Genomic DNA, 20,714 nt, shown 5'->3' on the forward strand with positions numbered 1-20,714 from the left:
CTGTCTACAAAAATAAAACTGTAAGTAATAAATTGTTATTTTCCCACTGTAGGAATCTCTAATGTGAAAATGTATTCTATGAGAATAAAGTTTTTTTTTTAAATAAAATTCTATATAATAAAAATGTATTCTACTCTTTTCTGTATTAACTGTCCCTAGTTTTAATTCAGGAGAACTTGGTGTCTGTTGCATATACACCAATAAAACAGGACTGTTTAAACTTCTTTCTAGGACTCAGCAGTTAGGTAATTTACAAAGTACCATAATACAAAGAATACTTACATGTAATAGGCAAAAATATACTGAGTATGAATAGTTTGGTATGAGAAGAGTATACAGATTAAATACATTTGACCCTTGAGCAACACAGTTGCTCTGGTCCACTTATAAATGTGGATTTTTTTTTTGTCAGTACAGTACTATAAATGTACTTTTTTTCTTTGTGATTTTCTTAATTTTTTTTTCTAGCTTAATTTAAGAATATAATGTATAAATCATATAACAAAAATATATGTTAATTATGTTATCAGTAGGGCTTTCCATCACTAGTAGGCTATTAGTAGTTCAGTTTTTGGGGCATCACATCGATTTTTGACTGTGTGAGGTGTCAGTTCCCCTAACCCCTACATTGTTCAAGGGTCAACTGTAGTAGGAATTAGGCGGTCCAGATTATGATGTTCTGTAAATGCCAGCCTTTGGAATTTAAATTACATTCTGGATGCAGTCAGTTTGATCTGAAGGTGAGTGTAAGGCATGATGGTTTGTTTCTCCTAGCAGCGTAGAGGAACTGGGACTTGGCGTGTTCCCCTCACAGAAGACCTTACTGGGCAGCTGAGGCAAACTGTTGAAGGGGAGCTGGCTAGGAGGGTTAAGTGTGTTCATGAATGTCTGTAGTAGGGGCTAAAGATAAGCTCCCCTTAATGTGCTTATGGCCTTGTCGGAGACTCAGATGGATATTAAGTGTTCAGGAAAAGGTGATTATTTCTATTTCGGGGTGGTTAACGGCTCCCAAAGGGGGTGATGCCGGAATAGCAGTGGCTCACCCAGGAGTGGTGGTGGTGGGCCAGTGTGCCTTGGCAGGGAAAAATACGATAACGTATGTAATAAAATTACTAATAAAATAGTAGTAAAACTGACATTGTTTAGGGTTGTTGGCTCATGACGAAGATAAAAAGCAGACTGACCTTTCGTCAGTTTTATTACTGGCTTAAAGTTCTCTATAATAGACAATGATCCCCCCTTGAATCGCTCCCCCCGCCCCCCCCGCCCAGCTCCCAGGACATCACTGCTGTAAAGTGGAGTTTTCCATGTAGTTGAAATGGGGAGGGCAGGGACTGGGTAATAGGGGGATCCTGTAGCTATCACCGGCACCATCAGACCACAGTTGGTTCTGGAAAGCTGTCTAATGCTGGTAAGCTTCTTTAGGTGGGGACTGAGAAGTTTGAATGGAGGCTGGTTGGGTACTGCCTGCTCCAGGTCCCAGTTGTTTTTGTAACAAGGGCGGTGCGGAGCTGTCACTGTAGGAAATCACTGGATTGCTATGAGCTGCTGAGACAGCAGGGGAAATGAGGCGGGCACTAACAGCAGTAGGTTTCTGAGGCTAAGCAACACATGATTAGAACTTGCTTTAGAGAGGACTTAGGTGACGTGAGGAAGGTTGGTAACCTAGAGCAGAAGGACATGGAGGAGGATAAAGGAAGAAGGGGCCTGAACTCTAGCGGCAGCAGAAAGTAGGACTCAACTTTAAAGGTGTAGAAATGAAAAAACATTCTTTCATCTGACAGATACTAGGAACCTCATGTAATTGGCACTGTGACAGGTACTGTGGGTAAAGAGAGAAGTCCTCTGCCCTTGAAAGGAATTCATGGTCCCATTGGGACAACAGCTAAGTTATATACTGTATGTGGCAGTACACTGGTAAGTGCTGTAATAGGTCAGCACAGCAGTGATCTAATGAGAGGTGCAGTTAGAATTTGCTTCCAAGTTTCCTGGAGGAGTCTTGACCTGGTATCTGAAAGATAAAGGAGCTGACAGGTGGCCAAGGAAGCAGAAGAGGGCGCATCAATTGGTGTGACTACGGCACAGGGGGGACTGATTATAAAGGACCTTCCAAGCCATGGTAAGTAACTGAAACGGTCTTGATGGCAGTGGGGAGTTACTGAAGATGGTTAAGTGTGCAAATGACATGGTTATGTTTATTTTATTTCATTTATTTATTTATTAAAGATTTTATTTATTTATTTGATAGAGAGGGATCACAAGTAGGCAGAGAGGCAGGCAGAGAGAGGAGGGGAAGCAGGCTCCCCGCTGAGCAGAGAGCCCGATTCGGGGCTCGATCCCGGGGTCATGACCCCAGCCGAAGGCAGAGGCTTTAACCCACTGAGCCACCCAGGTGCCCCTGGGCATGTTTATTTTAAATAGTTTATGCTGGCAGCTGTGTCAAGTATGCATTTGAGGGAGGTAAGCATGGAAATGTTAGATTATTTCAGCAACACAGAAAAGATGATGAAAGGCAGTAGTAGCCAGAATGAAAAAGAAAACAAATTTAAGAGATGTTTAGAACTTAGAATCAAGAAGAGCTATACTGGGCTGTGAAAGATCAAGAGAGGAGGCAGCATGTGTTCAATTTCTTGTGAATAGATGGATGGGAAGTGGTCATTAATTTTTGGAGGAAAATTAGATATGACAGTGCAGGGATGGGTCACTACGAAAGCTTTGAATTTATAAGATATCCAGGAAGAGATAGAATTTTAAGATTTCTATTTTGGGGGGCACCTGGGTGGCTCAGTGGGTTAAAGCCTCTGCCTTCAGCTCGGGTCATGATCCCAGGGTCCTGGGATCGAGCCCCGCATTGGGCTCTCTGCTTGGCAGGGAGCCTACTCCCCCCCGCCCTGCCTGCCTCTCTGCCTACTTGTGGTCTCTGTCTGTCAAATAAATAAAATTTAAAAAAAAATTGAAAAAAAAAGATTTCTATTTTTGGCAATATGACAGACTTTTAGAAATTATTTTGCTGCAATGCATCTAGGAATGTTAAATCCAAAGCACCTTTTAAAACATGAGTCATCTTGCTCCAGGAAATGCTCTCAAGCCAGAACAAAATATGCACGCATAAGGAGGTAAATCATTTGCCCTGAGATCATTTTCTCATCTCAGGTGGCCTAGAGCTCTAGATTTAAGAAGGTAACATAGAGGTGAGGAGCAAAGCTCTGGGCTCAAATTGGAGTTTAATTGGAAACTCCCTAAAACGAGGAACCCTGAAGAGTTTTACCCTCAAAGGAGAGTGAGTTAGAAAAATAGTTTTTACCTTCAAAAGCAGAGAGAGGAGAAACTTGTCTGACTTGCCGTGGTTCTGATTGGAGAAAAGAACATCTCTGAGAGCATGTGGCTAAGGGCCAGTCCTTACGCCAGTTTGTGGCCTGAGTTCATACTATCCGCATGTTTATAAAAAGGCTACATGCTGCTAATTTAACATTTACCTGGATTGGTGGTGTCCCAGGTCCCTGGTAGGAAGTAAACAAATTTTCTCTGGAAGAAGGTTTCTCCAAAACAAGCCTCGAAAATTCCCACAAAGTTCTAATGAATGTGACCTTCCAGCAAAAAATCATAATACATATAGGAAACACCCCGAACAAGACTTGTCAGCACAGATCAAACGGAAACCAGCCCACGGAGAATTCAGATCCTGGCAGAATTTTCAGACAGACTATGAACAAAATGAGATGGAAGTTAAGTACAAGCCAGTAGTCAGATCGGGGGTGAGAATCTTCGGAGAAGGTAGCCCTGCACCCAGTGCTCTTGATCCAGAGAATCTTGGGCAGTAGATGTCTGTTTAGGAAAGTTGTCTGTTCTCCAGAGTCCTTATAGCTGGATGTCAGGGTCCATCTGCAGTGGGTCTGGATATCCCTACATGACCCTGGGTAGCATGTGTCCATGGCTGTGGGCCTGCAGCTTGAGAACTCTGTGTGAGGTTAAAAGTACCTGAAATGGTCACTTCCAGTGTGGTTCCAAGGCTGACTTTTATTGGTATCTCTTCTAATCTAGTGTCCTAGTTGTATATCATGTGGGTGGCCGGGGTGAGGGAGGCACAAAAATGTCTGATGAAAAGCCTTTCAGAAAAATAGCTTTTAGGTTGGGCATACAGACTATGTGTATGAGATTTTTTTTTTTTTTTAATGTAACAATTACAACATACTATGGGTGGAATCTGTTAGAGGATGAGTCAAGCCCAGCCTCATGGGGTCTTTCTATAACAACTTCATATGAGAGTTTATGGAGATTTTTAAAAATGTAAATTGTGGGGGTGGGTTAGACCGGTGTTGGGTATTAAGGAGGGCACGGGTTGCATGGAGCACTGGGTGTTATACGCAAACAATGAATCATGGGACACTATATCAAAAACTAATGATGTACTGTATGGTGACTAACAGAACATTAAAAAAAAGTAAATTGAGTGTCATTAGGCCTTGGTATAAAACTTAGAACTAAGGAAAGTTTCAGTCTAAGCATGAAAGTTCACAACTATTATTTAAAAGTACTTAAAGGGTTGGGGCGCCTGGGTGGCTCAGTCACTTAAGCATCTGTCTTCGGCTCAGGTCATGATCTCAAGGTTCTGGGATCAAGCCCCATGTCAGGCTCCCTGCTCAGTGGGGAGCCTGCTTCTCCCACTTCCTCTGTTCCTCCCTCCCATTGGTGCACTCTCTCTCTTGTTCTCTTTGGTTTCTCTCTCTCTCTCTCTCAAATAAATAAATAAAATCTTAAAGATAAAAGTACTTAAAGGGTTATAATTTGGATAGCTAAATTAAATGGGTGGTGGGTATTAAGGAGGACACTTGTGATGAATCACTAAATTCTACTTCTGAAACCAATTTTACCATATATGTTAATTAACTAGAATTTAAATTAAGACTTGATTAAAAAAATCCATTTGTTAATGTTCAAATGATCTTCTTGTTTTCTAGATTATAATTAAAATAAGTAAAATTTTACCACTTGTTGAGCCTCCTGGGTAAAAATTCCTTTGACTAATATTTTTGTACAGTTTAAACCAATTTTGTCTTTGTAATTTGGGTTATTATTATATTTTCTTCAGTTCAAATAATAGCAGCCTGGAAGTAGTTTTGGAATTACCAAGCGGTACAAAACAGCCTTTACAAAGCAAATGCCTTTCCCCTTACCCACCCTCTCACCTGCGGTGAGGGCAGTGTTACATTTGAGAGAGTCCTTCTTATATAGAAATCTGAACAATAGCCTTTATGGTATTATAGCATTATGCTGGTAATGCTGGAAAGGGCTCTTTGTATGATAGTAAGGTTTATGGTGTTAACTTTAGTGTGAACTTTAATAATGGAAACTTTCTTTAGGTGTTGTCAATAGGAAAATATTTCAGTTTTTGTTTGCATTGCCTAAGGAGGTTAGAAAACTTTTTTTTTTTAAAGTAGGCTCCATGCCTAATTTGGGGCTTGATCAGACTCACAACTCTTGAGTTCAAGAGCTGATATTCTACCAAATGAGCCAGGCAGCTGCCCCAGAACACTCCTGATTGCACAATCAATGCTGAAATCTCAAGCAGTACTAAATCCTTATCCATAGACAGTATGGACTTTAATCCTTAATTCTTTAGCAAGAATGGGATGGTGATTGCAAAAGATTCCAAAACAATATTTCAGAAGTTACAACATGTTTAGTACAAAGTATATCTTGATTCTTTTTAAGTTATGAGTCATCATCAAATGGTAATATATCAGGGTTGTGCAGGATAGTATCAGTTACACCAGGACTGGGTGGTAGTTAGAGCTTAAGAGCTTTTGAACAATATCAGAATTATTCTTTATCAGGGAGGGGAAGTAAGGCAGCTAGATTTTGATTGGAATAGCATTTAATAATTATAAAGGAAGCAGACAATGCAGTAATATTTTAGAAGATAATGAACTTATCTGATTACTACTTTTAAATAAGCATCACTAAAACACGATCCTGTCTTTGATTTACAATACAAACAGTTTAGCATAGTTAGGAAGGCCCAAAGTAGGAGATTATTGTAATAAAGTTTATTAAAAAAGGAAAAGCCTGTCAAACATGTATATCCCTTGGGCAGAGCTCTGGGACATTTTAAGTTCAGCTCATACAGAGTTTGAGCTAATCAGGATATGAGGAATACCAAACAAGCCTAATTGGTTTTAGTATTTCTCCTTTCATTAAGTAGGAAAATTATAGCCACCTGGGATACTCCCCAAAACATTTAGGTATAAAAGGCCCCCCCCTTTTTTAAAGATTTATTTATTTACTTTAGAGAGAATGAGAGCCACAGTACTCCTGAGCACAAGCAGGGGAGGGCCAGAGGAAGAGCAAATGAGAGAGAGAGAGAAAGAGAGACTATCTTAAGCAGGCTCCACACCCAGCACTGAGCCCAAAGCAGGGCTGGATCCCATGACCCTGAGATCATGACCTGAGTCGGATGCTTAACTAACTGAGCCACCCAGGGTGTCCCTAAAAGTCCTCTTAACAATTCTGTTATTCTGAATGTAAACCTTGTGTTTATGAAATGAAAATTGTCAGAGAAAATTGGTTATTATATGTAGGCATAATCATAGATACTTAAATACAAGGCAACATCTTGCTTTAGAGTGATGACATATGTTTATACAACAGAAAGCTTTTTTCGGAAGTGAGGTAAGGGGGCGCCTGGGTGGCTTAGTCAGTTAAGCGTCTGCCTTTGGCTGAGGTCATGTTCCCAGAAGCCTGCTTCGTCCTCTCCTGCTACCCTGGCTTGTGTTCTCTCTCTGTCAAATAAATAAATAAAATCTTAAAAAAAAAAAAATAGGGGTGCCTGGGTGGCTCAGTCAGTTGGGCATCTACCTTCAGCTTGGGTTGTGATCCCAGTGTCCTGGAATGGAGCCCTGTGTCAGGCTCCCTGCTCAGTGGTGTGTCTGCTTCTCCATCCCTCCCTGCTTCTGCTCACTTTCTCTCTCTCTCTAATAAATAAATAAAATCTTTAAAGAAAAAAGAAGTGAGATAAGACTGTTTCAAGAGAGTGACAGAGGCACAAAAACCAGATTTAAAGATCCATCTTATTCTTTAGTACTAATATGTCTTCATATGTATATGGTTTCACATATGCAAATATACAAATGGGTAATAGATTTAAAACTTTTGCCTTTAGTTTTAAAATATAATTAATCCTACTATGTTAGGCAAATACATATATCTTACTGAATTTTCTACCTTAGTAAACTATAGAAATTCCTTTGATATATAGACAAATAATATCCATTTGTTTTCAAATTTATATATTCTTTTATTGCATCTCCTATATCTACTATAGTTTTGATCATCCATATTAATTACTTTAGTTAGATTAGTTAGTCTTTAACCACAGCAGTAAGTTTCTATTTCCTTACAGACAGAAAACCAGAAGGCAGGTGACAGAGCTGATGTACAGAGTACCTTAGAAAACACATCACCCAAGGGTGTAGGGACGTTCTATTAAACATGTTAATCAATAGTTAGTCTATAATGTATAAAGTTAAAGGTATATTAAAATTATGATTGGTAACCAATGTTTTGTATTCTCTTAGGAATTATCCAGGTGCCCAAGGATAATTCACTAACTAAAGAATAGGAGGGAAAAGGAAGAAATGCATGGTAAATTGTCCCAATGAGATGGTACAAATAAATCCAGGTAGAGCACTGATCACTCGGAGGATAACTGAGTTAAACTCATTGGTTAAAATAGAGAGATTCTTAGATGAACTAACACAAAATGTAGCTATATATTGCATAACAGATAAACCTAAAATATAAGAGTATAGAAAGGATGAAAGTAAAGGGACAGAAAAATACAATATAGTACAAACCAAAAGAAAGCTGGTCCATCTACATTTGTATCATTCAAAGTAGACTTTAAGGCAAAAAGCATTGTTAAAGAGAGTCATTATGTGATAAAATATAAAAAATTCACTAATAATTTAACAATCCTGAATGTGTGTGTACCTGTTAATCACAGCCTCAAAATTTCTAAAACATAAATTGACAGAATTCTACAAGAAAGTGTGGAAAATTTCAGGTGTCTTTCAGAGATGGATAGTTCAATTAGACAAAAGTTAATAATGACATAGAAGGTTTAAACAATATAATTAATAAGCTTGATTTAGTAGACATATGTAGAACTTTGAATCCAGCAATTGGGGAATACACATTCTTTTCAAGAAGACACCTGACCTGTATAGACTACAAAAAGCCTTAATAAATACGAAAGAATGGATATCATACAGATTACCTTTACTTTTTTTTTTAATTTTTAAAAAAATTTTATTATTTCATCACAAGTAGGCAGAGAGGTAGGCAGAGAGAGAGGAGGAAGCAGGCTCCCCCCATTGAGTGGAGAGCTCGATGCAGGGCTTGATCCCAGAACTCTGGGATCATGACCCGAGCCGAAGGCAGAGGCCCTAACCCACTGAGCCACCCAGGCACCCCTCTTTTTCTTTCTTTTTTTTCTTTTTTAAATAGGCTCCATGCTGGGCTTGAACTTACTGATTTCATGCAGATCACTTTTCTTTTTTTTTTTAAGTAGGCTCCAACGTGGGGCTTGAACTCATGACTCAGATCCAGACCTGAGCTGATATCAAGAGTTGGATGCCTAACTGAGCAACCCAGGCACCCCCAGATCACCTTTTCTGACCATGATGCATTAAAATCAAAATTTCATAACAATAAAGATAGCCAAAACAATTCCCTAGTGTGATATATTTATAAAGTAAGGGAGATACATTAAAATACTTCAAAGGTCAAAGAATGAGTTGTAGTGGAAATTAGATAATAATAGAAATTATAGAGTTAAAAAATAATATATAGGGCGCCTGGGTGGCTCAGTGGGTTAAAGCGTCTGCCTTCGGCTCAGGTCCTGATCCCAGGGTCCTGGGATTGAGCCCCGCATCGGGCTCTCTGATCAGCGGGGAGCCTGCTTCCTCCTCTCTCTCTCTCTGCCTGCTTCTCTGCCTACTTGTGATCTCTGTCTGTCAAATAAATAAAATCTTAAAAAAAAAAAATATATATATATATAGCAAAACTTGTTTCTTACAAAGACCTCCTTAGATGCTATTTATAGGCTTATAACAGAAGGGAAGAAAGATTGAAAAATCAGTGAACTAGGTGTCTATCCAACTTAGACAACAGTACATATGAGGAAGGGGAGGATTTTTTTTTTTTTAAAGATTTTATTATTTATTTGAGAGAGAGAGAACACACAAGTAGGGGAAGGAGCAGAGAGAGAGGGACAGCAGGCTCTGCACGGAACATAGAGCCCCACTCAGGGCTCCTGAGGTCAAGACCTGAGCTGAAATCAAGAGTGGAGCCATCCAGGCACCCCAGAAGGGGAGGATTTGACAAAAGGCTTACATCTCAATTGTAGATCCTAGTTTCAGCTAGGTTGCAGCAAATGAGATCTATTTAAGAGATTCAAAGAAATGACAATGCATGTGGGTCTTTTACCATGCCTTAATGGCCTGGATTGTTTTTCTGGGCTAACACAGCTCATTAAAGAAGTGTCCTTAGCTCAGTGATGATGATATAGTCGGCATGTGTCTGGATATAATCTGGATATAAAGCTTTAAGCTTAAAGGAGTAATTGTAGTAGAATGTTCTTTGTAGTTTAAGTCTTCACTCCAAAGCACAAACATAAAAACATTTAACCTTGGGGCGCCTGGGTGGCTCAGTGGGTTAAAGCCTCTGCCTTCAGCTCAGGTCATGATCCCAGGGTCCTGGGATCGAGCCCCGCATCGGTCTCTCTGCTCAGCAGGGAGCCTGCTTCCCCCCCACCTCTGCCTGCCTCTCTGCCTACTTGTGATCTCTCTCTCTGTCAAATAAATAAATAAATAATTAATTTAAAAACAAAACAAAACATTTAACCTTAAAGTTAAGATGTGTAAGTTAAGATGTATTTCTACATTTTAATTAAAAACAGTGCAGTGGTTATTACAGTTTCATTCCAATTTTGCTTAGAAAATTTGTGTGTGTGTGTGTGTGTGTGTGTTTGCCATATTATTATCCGTGATTACATTATACATTTTTATGATGTGTGTTTTTTGGCAATGAATAACTATTCTGATCAGAAAAATAGATTTAAAAAAAAATAAAACAACACTGCATAGATAGTGTGTGTTTTTTCATTCTGCTGGGGTTGACTTCTTCCTGTTCTGCATTCTTTGATGAAATTAGCTGGGTAGGTTCCTATAGTGAGTAGACATAGTCTGGGGATCTCAGATTTTGTTTTCAGCTCTGGAGAGTGCTGTAACCTGGAGCTGTCATCCTTATTCTCTAGAATATGTGTTCACTGACTCAGTTAACATTTGAGCACTACAGATGGACTTGGAGACAAGTATGTTGATACTCTAGGAATTTTTTTTTTTTTTAAGATTTTATTTATTTGACAGACAGAGATCACAAGTAGGCAGAGAGGCAGGCAGAGAGGCAGGGGAAGCAGGCTCCCTGTTGAGCAGAGAGCCCGATGCGGGGCTCGATCCCAGGACCCCGGGATCATGACCTGAGCTGAAGGCAGAGGCTTTAACCCACTGAGCCACCCAGGGACCCCTCTATGAAATTTTAAATGATGATGCAATGGAGGGAAAAAAATGTGTTGTATAACCACAACTGAGAGAATGAGGCCAACACATAAAGAAATCTCCTGAGAACATTAGTTACATGAAAATGTTTTGTTCTGAGCATGCAGTGGATTGGTCAGTGTAGATGTAAGCCCGAGTTTGGGGGCAAGAGATGGAGGGGACCTAAATTGTTCTGCAAAACAGAATAGGAATTTGAAGTTCATAGAACTAATCCAGGAAGGGACTTGGGAAAGAGGAGAGATCAGAGGGATAGATGAGAAAAGAGGTGGCAAAATGGAGTGCGAATGGGATCTGGGGGGCCATGAGTATAGTAGCCAGTGAAAAAAATTCCTGATTGCGGACTGACCCAAAAATGGGCAAGGGTGTCCATGTACAATTTGAAGATTTTTTTTTTTGCATTTTCACAATGTAGTTCATTCTTTTGTCCAACACAGATTTTCAATAATGTCTACTATGTCTTACAAGAGTATTGAGTGTTTTATTTTAGAAATTGTATCAGAAGTAAATTTCTATCAGGGTCAAAAAACAATATCCTTATTGCAGTGCACATGTTAGATGCCTCGATGGTCCACAGACTGTGCTGTGTACCAATTCACTGGAGGAAGAAGTGACCATGAGAATGTATGCCTTCTAGGAATTTGCAGAAACCTTTGGGGTAGGAGGTAGGGACTTGGAGTTTCCACATTGCTTGTACTATTGCTCAAGAAAATCTGGGCTACACTGTGCAAACCCCTGTCCATTCAGGGTTAGCCTTGTGCATTGGGTTTTTCCATCACTTACAAGGTGTGATTTGAATTAGCTCCTACACCTAATCTACCTGGGCTTTGTCTTTTCTCCTGTCTGACCTAAAAACCTCACCTGCAACTTGATTTACTCTTTTAGTCTAGAAGGAATACGTGAGGCATTATTTCAGCAAGTCCTACCTACCTTACAGCATCGTTATAAAGATTATAAACGATGTTAAAATACTTAGAACATTTAAGAATGCTATAGCAATATACTCTTCCATTACTATGTTACTGTTTTTTTTTGTTTTTTTTTTTAAGATTTATTTATTTATTTTGGTGTGGGAGCAGAGGAAGCGGGAGAGAGAGATTCTGAAGCAGACTCCCCACTGAGCGCAGAGCCCTAGGCAGGGCTGGATCCCTGGACCCTGAGACAACGACCTGAGTTGAAACCAAGATTGGGCCTCTTAACTGACTGAGCCACCCAGGCGCCCCATTACTGTTTTCATTTCTAGTAATAATGATGATAGGAAACATCAAACATCACCTATAATTAAAGACCAGGTACACTGCTACTTTTCTCATTCATACTCATAGCATCTCTGTGTGTATCACTATGAGCGAGGAGGTGTTATTTTCATCCCTGTTTTAGAGATGATGACCAATACCCAGCGCTGGGAATTAAAATGCAGATCCACCTGACTCTGAAACTGTCCTTTTAATGGGTTAACACCATTTTAATGAATAGGTTCACAGATTAACTAAGTTTTGTCTTAGAAAATGAATCAGTTGGGGCGCCTGGGTGGCTCAGTGGGTTAAGCCTCTGCCTTCAGCCCAGGTCATAATCTCAGGGTCCCGGGATCGAGCCCCGCATCGCATCGGGCTCTCTGCTCAGCAGGGAGCCTGCTTCCTCCTCTCTCTCTCTGCCTGCCTCTCTGCCTACTTGTGATCTCTGTCTGTCAAATAAATAAATAAAATCTAAAAAAAAAAAAAAGAATCAGGAAAAATTCAAACAACCCTATAGAAAAATGAACAGGAGTAACAGCCAGACCCGTGGCTTTTAAGTCTACGGAAATAGCAGCATCTTTACTTACAATAATTAAAACCTCGTTTAGATCCCGTAGTACTTTCGCGATTACCAATAAGGAGAGAGCTTAATGACACGACGGGTGAAGTGTCAGTGAAGCAGGCAGAAAAGCAGGCAACCTGAAAACACAAGTTTGCCGAGGACCTTGTTGGAAAGCGGGGTTGGAGTCCTTCACGTCCTGTCCACTTCTTCTCAACATCCGCGTAAACAGTCACAGAAAAAGGAGAGTTCTGGCACCCCAGGAGCTCACAGTCTGTTGGGGGAGACCAATAGGTAAGGGAAAGTTTGTGATACAAATCGTAAAGGGCTGTAACATGGATAAGTTCACAAGTAAATCTGAGGAGAAAGAAAGGAGGGAGACAGGGATTGACACAGTGGTTCATTTCCCCACCAGTTTTAGTGTAAGAATGGACTAACTAAAAGCAAAACTCCCAGGCCAGCCCATTGAAAGTGCCCTCATGGTTGTAGTGAAAGCGAAGAGAAGCTTCTGGTGAGAGGTGTTTGGTTGCGAGGTGTGTGAGTCATCAGAAGCCAAGGTAAAAACGTTACCGTATTTTGGCATTGCCTCTTCCTGTTGCTCCCTTCTGTCTCCGGACTGACACTGGGGCCTCCCACTGTGGCCGTACGTGGCATGGCAGGCCTGTAACTTTTCTCTCTCTCTTTTTTTTTAATGTTCCGTTAGCCACTGTAAAGTACATCATTAGTCCCTTGCCAGGAACGGCCTTCCCCATCTTCTCTGTCCGCTCTCCCTCATCCTTGTCTGGTCCGCTGGCCTCCAGAACTGTGTGTGCACGTGCACATAGCTGCCACCAGTGCCTTTTCATCTTTTTCTTTTTGCCTTTTCCTCACTTATTTAATTGACTAGAGAGTCTTATAGTCCATTTTGATTTTATTCGGATAGATGGTTTTCTTTTGCCCGTTCTCAGAATACACCTGCTTCTTATTTAAGTAACTCATTTTCCTTCTTCTGGAAAAAGAAATAGGCACTTTGACAGCTTGGGCTTCAGCATCAGCCTTAAGGCTGTGGAACCGCTCTCTGGGAGACCCCTCAGAAGGATGCGAAAGCAAAAGAACTGGCCCCACAACTTCAGTTCACACTTAATACAATTTAAAAATGCTTTCCTCACCCAGCTGTATTGTGACACTTTTAAGGGCTGGGATCAGGTCTCAGGTGCCTTTGTACCCCACCCCTGAAGTGAACATACTGCCTGGCACATGCAGAGTGGTCAGGAAGACACTGTGGAGTGAACGAGGGACTGCGGGCTCCCGAAGCCTCTGTCCTTTGCGTCAGCAAGTGAGCACGCGCACCTGTGCGGAAGGAGGAGCTCAAACCCACACAGGTGCGGTGGGGGAAGGGTCATATGCTCCGCAAAGCTGTGACATTGGAAATCAACATTTTTGGCAGTACCAGCTGCTTCTGACACAAAAACTAGACATTAAAAGAAAACAAAGCAGCTAGACATCATGACCAAAGAATGCAGAAAAATGAGATGGTGTGTGCCCAGCTCTTAATTTATATAAATGACTGAGCGAAAATACGGAGATGCCAATGCCCTTGAAAGAACGGTGGCATTAGAAGTGAATCATTGATCACTACATCAAACACTAATGATGTACTATACAGTGGCTAACTGAACATTTAAAAAAAAAAAAAGTTACGGGACTGCCATGCCATGTAGGGCCACAGGGGGAGGCCCCAGTGCTAGGAGACCGAAAGGAGCAAGGGAAGGCACAGGCCTTCATTCTGCTTTCTAAGGAAAGGCAAGGCCCAGAAAAGCCAGGAAGGGCACGCGGTATGGGGAAATCAGGTGGGCTTTAGGGCATAGGGCCGCCCCTTCTTGTCTGGTACCTGGCCCTAGGCTGATTTAGGGCAGGGAAAATCCTGGCTTTGTGTGTGAGAGCTAGACACAGGACTTGGTTTGGGGGCATGGGCTTGGGATTGGTTGTTTTCTATTGGAGAGGGGGACCCATCAGAAAGTTGTTCACTGACTTAGCAATTACTTAGTCCTGAAGGGCAGACTCTCCCCAGCCAGCAAGCCCCCCAAAAGATGCCAAAACATCATAAAACAAAAAATTTAAAAAATAAAGTTAGTACATAAGGCTCAAGAACTGAAAAGAAATGTTATGGCAAAGAAGTATATGAATGAGAAATTTTAACCTATACCTATTCACATGGTACTACCTCAGGTATTGGATAAAATCCATATATGAACTTGGAAAGCATTGTCCTTGTCACTGCGTTTTAGTCTTTTTTTTTTTTTAAAGATTTTATTTATTTATTTGTCAGAGAGAGAGAGAGAGAGGGAGAACACAAGCAGGCAGAGCGGCAGGCAGAAGCAGAGAGAGAAGTTGGCTCACGCTGAGCAAGGAGCCCGATGTGGGACTTGATCAAACAAAACAAAACAAAAACAAAAATAGTTACAGGTATGATTTTTTCCTTTTTGAGTCGGGGGAGGAGCAACTTTTGGGAGAGGGAAGCTGGGCCAGAAGCAAGAACACTGCTCCTTCTAGTGGGAAGAAAGGGATTTTGTTGCTAAAGGATGTCAGGATTAGTTTATCCAAATCTTTCCTGGCCTATCTCAGTATTTCACCAAAACCAAGTTTGTTTGTTTTTTTTTTAATACCATTTTTTTTTTTTTTAAAAGAGAGGGAGTGTGGTTGTTGGGGGCAGGGGTGGGTGGGAGGGAGGCAGAGAGAAGGAGAGAGAGAATCTCAAGCCGGCTCCATCTCTGGCTCAGAGTCTGATGGGGCTTGATCTCACAGCCCTGAGATCATGACCTGAGCCAAAATCAAGAGTTGGCTGCTTGTCTGACTGAGCCTCTCAGGTGCCCCTGATACCATATACTTGAAAGGAAGTCAGGATGCTGTGAATAAAGAAGTGGTACTTTTCTGTTACCCATCGGTTGTCCTGCTTCAGGTCTGAATGTTCCTCCCCCAAAGCAGATGGATGTGACTAATGGCTGCCACTGAAGTAATGGTGCCTCCTGAGCCATGACTCAACGGTGGCCAGGGCACTTTCTCCCCATCCCCGAACTATGACTTTCACTGGCTCCTCTCCCTCAACGCTGTGATTACTGAATTAGGGGCTTATTTATCATGGTATATTTCTTCCTGTGACTTAGCAGCCTGGGGAATTTGATAACTTTATATTTAGCTTCTTTTTTTAAAATTTTTTATTTATTCATTTGACAGACAGAGATCACAAGTAGGCAGAGAGGCAGGCAGAGAGAGAGGAACGGAAGCAGGCTCCCCGCTGAGCAGAGAGCCTGATGTGGGGCTCGATCCCAGGATGCTGGGATCATGACCTGAGCCGAAGGCAGAGGCTTTAACCCACTGAGCCACTCAGGCTCCCCGCTTCCTTGTTTTAAGTAATAAGTTAAGAAAATAAAAATATTCTTCTGGCCCTATCAGGGTCTAACCACTACAGATTATCTCCCCCTCAGAGTACGTTTGAACCCAAATATACCGAGCATCTCATCTAAACATGATCAATATGATCTCTATTTTTTCTTTCTTTTCTTTTTTTTTTTTTTAAGATTTTATTTATTTACTTGACAGAGATCACAAGTAGGCAGAGAGACAGGCAGAGAGAGAGAGGAGGAAGCAGGCTCCCCACCGAGCAGAGAGCCCGATGCAGGGCTCGATCCCAGGACCCTGAGATCATGACCTGAGCCGAAGGCAGAGGCTCAACCCACTGAGCCACCCAGGGCCCCTGATCTCTATTTTTTCTAAGCTGAGATGAGCCTGACAATATTCTCTGGAAAATTCTCATTGACTGACCCATATTTTTGTTTTTCTTCATCCCCACCCACAAGATAAAAGAAATGCAAACAAAAATTTTCAAACAATCTCCTGTGGAAACATTGCCCAGTTTGTATCAGGTATAGAACCTGAGTTTCTAGGTTGACGAATGCATGGTACAGAGATATTAAGCTTTAGTTTTTGGGTTCCCCTTCTCTCTCTTCACAATCAGTTCATTTTTATATTTTGGTCACCTAAAATGCTTTGGAACCTCATTTTCTGTACTTTATATACCTTAAGATGTTATCTAAAACATTAATTGACATGACATTAATCTAGCTTTTTTTAATTTTAATTTTTTTATTTTATTTTATTTTTCTCAAGATTTTATTCATTCATTTGACAGACAGAGATCACAAGTAGGCAGAGAGGCAGGCAGAGAGAGAGAGGGTAGCAGGCTCCTTGTGGAGCAGAGAACCTGATGCAGGGCTTGATCCTAGGATCCTGAGATCATGACCTGAGCCGAAGGCAGAGGCTTAACCCACTGAGCCACCCAGGCGCCCCAATCTAGCTTTTTTAAAAAAGGTTTATTTAGGGGCGCCTGGGTGGCTCAGTGGGTTAGAGCCTCTGCCTTCAGCTCAGGTCGTGATCCCGTGATCCTGGGATCGAGCCCCGCATCGGGCTCTCCGCTCCACAGGGAGCCTGCTTTCTCCTCTCTCTCTCTGCCTGCCTCTCTGCCTACTTCTGATCTCTGTCTGTCAAATAAATAAATAAAATCTTTAAAAAAGAAAAAAAAAAGGTTTATTTATTTTTATTTGAGAGAGAAAGAGTGGGGGGGGGCAGAGGTAGAGGAAATTCCGGAAGAGAGTCCCAAGATTCAATCTCACCACCCCAAGATCAACTCCGAAACCAAGAGTTGGACGCTCAAACCACTGAGCCACCCAAGCATCCCAACATTAATCTTGCTTTTATACATGTGCATCTTCTCTTGCTTCCCAGTATCTGCCTTCATGCTTCCATAGCTCCTATGTGAAGGCGGATACATTTGTCTGTTGTAGCATAATGACTCCAGTCCTTATTTATAATTGTAATTGTTTGTTCATGCAGTACCTTATACTGTGTAAGGAGATTTTACATACATCGTTTCTGTTCATTTACTCATACATTTAAAAATATTTAAGTGTCTACCAAGTATCAGGCACTGTGCTGGTCCCTGGGAATATAAAGATGAAAGGGACACATGTCCCGATCTCCAGGAGCTTACAGGCTCAGTGAGGAGGCACAGAAGACAATAGACAGGGTATGAAACTCAGAAGTAAACTTCCTATAATGGCTTGGTTTTGTTTACTTATTTTTTATTTTTTAAAAGATGTTATTTATTTGTTTGCTACAGACTGCACACAAGAGAGCACAAGCTGGGGTGGGGAGAGGGCAGGGGCAGAGGGAGAGGGAGAAGCAGACTCCCCTCTGAGCAGGGAGCCTGATGTGGGGCTCCACCCAGGACCCCAGGATCATGACCTGAACCAAAGGCAGACACTTAACCGACTGAGCCACCCAATTGCCACTGGTTTGGTTTTTAAATAGATTTTTTTAAAAACTTGGAAGTGAATATATTTGACAGTTTTATTGTGTCTCTGTGTTTACCCATGAATAAATGGACATTTTGGTTTATAAAGTAGAGTCTGAAGAGCATAGCCAGAACTCAGTCTCTGCTGGTAACTGGACAAATGAAAGGATGTGATCCTTAAACTTGAAGCCCATCTCCACCACCCCTGATAATCCCACCAAGGCTCAGTCAGCTGTCCCCTCTTCAGTTTGGACCTGTGGTCGGTAATGCCAGAGAAGGAAAGGATTCCTGTAAAAGGTGAAACTTGTCTCTGCTTTGCTGGCATTCGTGTTGTAACTCACACATACGGAGTTAAGCTTTTCCCCTGTTGCTCTGTAACTTTGGCATCCTTCAAACTGGAAATGGATTCTGATGGCGTAAGATGTTTCCTGGGTCATAAACATCTTAAATAGAGAAGTGAGTCAGCAGAGCCCATGAAACTTATGAACCAAGATGGGTCATGGGCAGTGGAGCTGCTGAATCCAAATAGAACTTTCTCTTCAGGTCATTTCCTGTGAAACTGAGTGGAAATCCCCACACCCCTTGCTCAACTTAGCACCTCAAAGCGAAGGCAGTTGTCCTCTGGTGCACTCACATGGCTGCGGCCAGTTGAAGAATCCCAGTACTTACCATTTTAGTTTGAACTTTTCCTTTATCCTTTAAGAAAGTGGGAACTGTTAGGAATCTCGTAATGTCCCACGACAAGGGAAGATGATTAAGAAAAGGACTCAGAACCGTACAACAACTAAATGCTATTTGAATTCTAATTTGGGGTATTTGAGGATGAAGCGGTCTTGAGTTCTTAAGAAAGGGAGGGTGGAAGGGGGAGACAGTGTGTCACTAGGACTAGTTACTCATCTGATTACCTGTCTCAGGCTTTCAGAGCCTTTTTCTAAAAGTTACCCCATTTCTTTTCCTCCTTGCCAAGGAAAAGTAAACTTGAATTTCAAGCCTGAATTTGTGCTGAGAACACAGAAAACTTACTTCTCCAGCTCTAAGCCAGTTAATTTTTTTTTTAAGATTGTATTTATTTATTTGACAGAGAGAGATCAGAGGCAGACAGAGAGAGAGGGAGGAAGCAGGCTCCCCGCTGAGCAGAGGGCCTGATGTGGGGCTCATCCCAGGACCCTGAGATCATGACCTGTAAGCCAGTTAATTCTGAGTGCAGCTGGACGCCTGGTGAGGTAACACTTTAAGATCACGCTGCTTCATGACGTGTAAGTGGAGGCTGTGAATCACCTGCAGCAGAAATTACTGGAAAAAACCACTGGATTGGCCTTTCATGACTATAGGATTGTGACTCAGTTTCTCTGTTGTCCAAGGAAAACAGTGGAACCATATTCCCCACCTCCCCCTGCCTTTCCAATTTCATAATGTGCCTGGTTTTGAGGAGCAGGTAGAAAATCTGAGGACCTCAGGAACCTCTTCCTTTAAAAGTCTGAGGACCTCAGGAACCTCTTCCTTTAAAAGTCTAATCTCTCTCTCCCGACATTCATGGGTAGGGAGTCTAGCAGGAGGGAAGGTGTATGGCCCAGCCTAAGACTTGGTGGCAGGGGAGACTGGGAGTTCCAGTTCTCTGCTGTAGAATAACCACGATGGTTGGAGAGGAAACCAGTGAGCTGGCCTCTGTGCTGGTAAAGTGAGCAGGAGAAGGGCAGATGTCTCAATTTATGAGGTGCCGATCGCTGGAACCCGGCCTCGCTCAGTTCTTTCCCTCCCTCCCTCCCTTCCTCTCTCCCTCCTTTCCTTACTTCCTCTCTCTTTCTTAAGTTTTTTTTAAATAAAAAAATTTTTTAGAGATTTTATTTATTTGAGAGAGAGAGCATGAGCAAGAGAGCACAAGCAGGGGGAGCAGCAGAGAGAGAAGGAGAAGCAGACTCCCCTGCTGAGCAAGGTGCCCGATGCGGGACTCCATCCCAGGACCCTGGGATCATGACCTGAGTCAAAGGCAGCTGCTTAACCAACTGTGCCACCCAGGTACCCCCTTTTTAAAGATTTTATTTATTTAAGAGAGAGAGAGGGAAAGAGGGAGTAGGGGTGGAGAAAGGGAGGGAGAGGATCTCAAGCAAATTCTGCACTCAGGACAAAGCCTGATGGGGGCGTTGGATCCCAGACTCCGAGATCATGACCTCAAGATCATGACCCCAGCCGAAATCGAGAGTCAGACAGATGCTCAAACGACTGAGCCACCTGGGTGCCCCCCCATTCGGTCTTACCGGGGCAAACATGCGTTCTGGGAAGGAGGTGCCTCAGAGGAGCTGTCATCTCAGAACTGCTGAGTGAATGTCACAGTGACGCACGAGCTTGTCCTTTCTCCAGGAACACTCTCCTTTAGACTGTAGCAGCAAACCAAGGGTCCCTCAGACTTTCCTCAGGGCATCCATGACACGAGCTCCCATGGTGACCCTTCCAGGAACCACAAACGTGGTGGGGATGGAGGCATCCTTCAGCTACAAATGCCAAGGGGGCTGGAGTCTCTTTCTCTCTGGACACTACACACACACAGCCTTCCTGTACACTTAAGCGGAGCAGAAGGCCTCAAGGAGACTGAACTGGACTTGTCCTTTGGGGGCTGGGCATTGCATGTTTGGGGGAGCGCACTGTTCACACCTCCAACCGTGCAGTTCAATACTGCGGCTACCCTGAGTCATAATTTACACATGGAAGGGCAAAGACACATTTAGAATCAAAGGCTTATTTCTCCCTGTTAAAAATAGGGGAAGAGACATTCTCCATCCTCCCTTTTCTTAGAGCATCTATTTTAAAAAACTTGTAAATTCTTTCTTTGTCTCTTTGAGGCATATGCAAAGTGTTTTAAAACTAAGTTAACCTTTGGTCGGTTTTATGACCCCAGTATGACTTTCTGAAGGATCTGGGCCCCCTTTGGAATAGTGTTCCTATCTCCCAGTGTCTTTGAACCAGGAGGAGCCTGGGTTCAG

General features: G+C 42.1%; 1 protein-coding gene across 1 annotated transcript in view; it reads left to right on the plus strand.

Annotated features, from left to right (window-relative positions):
- The first annotated feature begins 677 nt into the window (after positions 1–677).
- The window catches only part of LOC116855584 (testis-expressed protein 12), a 105,189-nt gene continuing 85,152 nt past the window's right edge, over positions 678–20,714 (plus strand). Inside the window, exon 1 of the mRNA XM_032838421.1 lies at positions 678–867. The gene's annotated coding sequence lies outside the window, so the exon portion shown is untranslated. The remainder of the gene's footprint in view (positions 868–20,714) is intronic.

This window comes from Lontra canadensis, unplaced genomic scaffold (genome assembly GCF_010015895.1).
Source record: "Lontra canadensis isolate GAN:19392208 unplaced genomic scaffold, GSC_riverotter_1.0 scaffold104, whole genome shotgun sequence".
In the NCBI taxonomy this organism is placed as follows: Eukaryota; Metazoa; Chordata; class Mammalia; order Carnivora; family Mustelidae; genus Lontra; species Lontra canadensis.